Source organism: Gossypium hirsutum, chromosome A05, assembly GCF_007990345.1.
Source record: "Gossypium hirsutum isolate 1008001.06 chromosome A05, Gossypium_hirsutum_v2.1, whole genome shotgun sequence".
NCBI lineage: Eukaryota > Viridiplantae > Streptophyta > Magnoliopsida > Malvales > Malvaceae > Gossypium > Gossypium hirsutum.
The window spans coordinates 35,909,849-35,914,266 of NC_053428.1; the positions used below are offsets into that span (position 1 = coordinate 35,909,849).

The window sequence follows — 4,418 nt, forward strand, 5'->3', positions numbered from 1 at the left end:
TATGACACGCTTTAATGGGATTTTATTAAGGACATTTTGGAGGATATTGGTATGCCAGATATGTCTGAAATCTTATTATGTAACACCCCAAACCCGGCCCAGATGTTATGGCCGAATCTGATGTGCCACATTGGAGTTGAAAACCCACGTTCCGTTTTAGTGTTTTAAAACTATATATTTTGTTGAGTTAACAAGTGTATGGAAACTGGGCACCAGGTAGGTATCCGAGACAGAAGAGGTGAGCCATGAGGGCTGCTTAAGTACCAAGCTCTTTGATTGGATCCAATCCTAGACATGCCTACAACCATAGCCACACTTTGTTATATCGAGTTTAAATTTGTTTAAGTGGACGTCTTTGATAAATCGATTAATCGTAGTGTTGAGATATTTTGAAAACAAGTATCGCTTTGAAAACACGTCCTAAGTCTAGCCCATTTGAACAATTATCAACCAGGTTTGAAGTTATTAAAAATAAAATAATCCCGAGAAGAAATAAAAGAAAAGTTAAAATGGCCTTATTACAACCCAAAAATAAATAATAATTAAAGGAAATTTAATGAAAACCAACGTTTGTTTAAAGCCAAAAGACGATCACCATGGCTACTCTGAATCCCCTCCGGCTCCAAGTCCCCACATCAAGGCTCACTTGCAAGGTTAAGGAAAGGGGGTGAGTTTGGAAACTCAGTGTGCAACAAGCCCCTTTCAGAGCCCAAAACAATGACAGCCTGTTGGGTCTAAGCCCAAATCCAATCTCAAACATGTACTGGGCCATAGCCCTTTTCATATTTCATATTTCATAACACTGGGCCGAAGCCTTTTCAAATTTCATATTACTGGGCTGTAAACGGTATGGCCCATAGGCCCATTTCAATATCACATATAATGTCAATGAAAGAATGCAAGCCCAATTGGGGAGACTACTCAACCCACCATCCGCTACTCTCCACCCGTACCAACCAACACACCATGTGGGGATTTGTAACACCCCTTACCCGTATCCAACACCGGAATAGGGTACGAGGCATTACCAAAACACATACACTTGTAAACGTATTTAACCGAGTTATAAAATTTCATCAAAATTAAAACTTTCAAAATAATTAACATGATCCTATAACTTTTCACAATATATCCTCAAAATATTATAATCATAATAATTAGGGCCTGCGAGACCCGATACATACTCATGCAATTTAATGCTTCATTTCCATTTCATTCAATTCGCAATTTCTCATGCTCATAATTTAAATCATATCACTAGCAATTTCCATTTAATTCACGTACAATTCAATGACATAAAATTCAAAACTAATACGTATTTACCATTTAACTCAATGTTTATTGATATTACCATTCAATAACACATTTATGAAATTCTCAATTTAGCAATGAAAATATCACTTTAGTTTGAATAACAACATCGTCCTGATATAAATACACTACCACTTATCCATTTACTTTAATTCTTTTGGGCCCATTTGTCACTTACCATCCTTAATCAAATTAGGGAACGGTCACGGAAAATTGAGTACTTCACTTTCACTTTGCCATAGTATAACTATGGTCTTACGTATGATCACTTATCACTTGTCCCTGATCAGATAAGTGTAGCCACCTATCACTTTGTTTCTTGATCAGATAAGTGTAGCCACTTATCACTTTATTTCTTGATCAGATAAGTGTAGCCACTTATCACTTTGTCTCTTGATCAGATAAGTGTAGCTAAAGCTATCACTTATCACTTTGTCTCTTGATCAGATAAGTATAGCCGAAGCTATCACTTATCACTTTTCACTTGTCACTTGATCAGATAAGTGTAGCCGAAGCTATCACTTATCACTTTGTCACTTGATCAGATAAGTATAGCCGAAGCTATTACTTATCACTTTCCACTTGTCACTTGATCAGATAAGTGTAGCTAAAGCTACCACTTATCACTTTGTCACTTGATCAGAAGTACTCAAATCCGGCGTTCCGCTCAATTTGATCATTTATTCATATATCAGGCTTACCAACATGTGTTAATTCATAAACCATTCATGGTATTATTTCATGCCAAATCATATACTAAATATACCATACACACATACTATGAAACTTTATTTTCACACATGAGCTTAAACCATGACCAATAATGCACAAAAATAAGCATCATTCATATTTCATCGTTTATGAGTTATAATCAAACAATAACTCAAACATATGACCATTTATACACGAATCATTCATATATTTCCCAATTTTCCTCCTCCTCCTCTCCATTCCACATCCTTAATGTGTATAACACACTTAAACAACATTAACCATAATTTCAACACTCACTAACATGTATATTCAAAGCTGTTTGTCCGAGTCAGAGTCACTAAATTATTTTTATCCGGAGCTACAGAGCTCCAAATTAAGATCCGTTAATTTTCCCTGAAACTAGACTCACATATCTTCATACCATAAAATTTTCATAATTTTTGGTTCAGCCATATAGTACAGTTTATTCTTTAAAATTTCCCCTGTTTCGCTGTCTGACAGTTCCGACCACTCTTCACTAAAAATTAATTATCTCATTGTACAGAATTCGGATGATGTTTTAGCTTGTTTCTTCTAAAATAGACTCATTAAGGATTCTAACCATATAAACTATAACTCATAATCATTTCTGTACAATTTTTAATGATTTTCCAAAGTCAGAACAGGGGAACCCGAATTCATTCTGACCTTGTCTCACAAAATCTATTATATCTCATGATTTACAATTCCATTGCTCACGTCATTTCTTTTATAAGAAACTAGACTCAATAAGCTTTAGTTTCATTTTTTATTCATCCTCTAATTAAATCTCTACAATTTTTGGTGATTTTTCAAAGTTACACTACTGCTGCTGTCCAAAACTGCTTTAGTGCAAAATGTTGATTTCCATTTTGCCCCAAATTTCACAGTTTATACAATTCGGTCCTTTCTCAATTAACCCCTCAATTAATCTAATTTTCTCAATTAGTACTTTACTAGACATTATAAGTTGTTACACAAATATTGAAATTCAGAATTTCCACATATAACTCTATCTTCAAACTCTTTTACTATTAGGTCCCAAACATTCACTTTCTATTCAATTCTTTCAATAAAATCAGCATATGAACAATTTAAAGCTCTAATTTCATGCTAAATCATCATATACTTCCAGCACATATTCATATCAACTTTCAACTTCTTTCATAAAATCAAAAACTAATGGATTTAACAAGTGGGCCTAGTTGTAAAAGTCATAAAAATACAAAAATTTCAAGAAATAGTCAAGAATTGAACTTACTTGTAATAAAAATATGAAGAACCAGCTTGAAGAAGCCCTTCCATGGTGTTTTAGCTGATGAGAATTCAGAAAAATGAAGAGAAATCTAGATAATTCCACTTGGGTCCTAACTTTATTAAGCAAATTTTGCAATTTTCCAATTTTGCCCTTAATTCTCCTTACTTTCTTGCTGATTTCACGCCTCTGCCGTCCAGCCCAAATAGACCTTGGGTCTATTTTCCTTTTAAGCCCTCTTCCTTTTATCATTTAAGCTATTTAATTATTTCCCAAAATTTTGCATTTGTTACAATTTAGTCCTTTTTGTTCAATTAATTATCGGAACTTTAAAATTTCTTAACGAAACTTTAATACTAACTTTTTAACACTCCATAAATATTTATAAAAATATTTATGGCTCAGTTTAAAATCCCCGAGGTCTTGATACCTCATTTCGATTCTAATTATTTTAATATTTATTTCTAGTGCACTATTCACTATTTCAAAAATTTTCCTAACTTCATATTTAACTTATACTTACTAAATTAATAATATTTTCTACCCATTTGTCGAATTTAGTGATCTCGAATCACCGTTCCAACACCTCTGAAAATTCAAGCCATTACATTTTTTTTCGTCGGATTTGTGGTCCCGAAACCACTGTTCCGACTAAGCCTAAAATCGGGCTATTACAGGATTAACTCGACCCACCCCGCCATAACTCTCCACTGGCAGCATAGCTGCTTTATCATATAACTGGAGGCCTAGCCTCTTTTAGTAACTGGGGCAAAAGCCCTTTTTATAACTGGGGCATAAGCCCTTCATCACAACTGGGGCATAAGCCCTTTATCACAACTGGGGCATAAGCCCTTTAATAACTGGGGCATAAGCCCTTTTGCACTTCCTCCATCCATATAAAAACCCAACCCAATGCATTTATGAACATCTCATGTGCATATCATACATATCATGTGCATATCATACATGTCATGTGCATATCATACATATCATGTTTATCAAAATCCCATGCATTAAGTTCATATATAAACCCTAGGGGTATAATGGTCATTTTTACCTAGGGGCAAAACGGTCATTTTCATATTATAAGGGTAATCCTATAATTTTACCGAAAATTAGG

The 4,418-nt window shown here is 34.2% G+C and overlaps 1 long non-coding RNA gene across 1 annotated transcript; it reads right to left on the reverse strand.

The window, feature by feature from the left end:
- Positions 1–465: 465 nt before the first annotated feature.
- On the reverse strand, positions 466–3,356 carry LOC121229088 (uncharacterized). Its single transcript, XR_005926586.1, has 2 exons — positions 3,305–3,356; positions 466–645 (listed from the first exon to the last, which is right to left on the reverse strand). It is a non-coding gene; the product is annotated as an uncharacterized lncRNA (long non-coding RNA).
- Between the last annotated feature and the right edge of the window lie 1,062 nt (positions 3,357–4,418).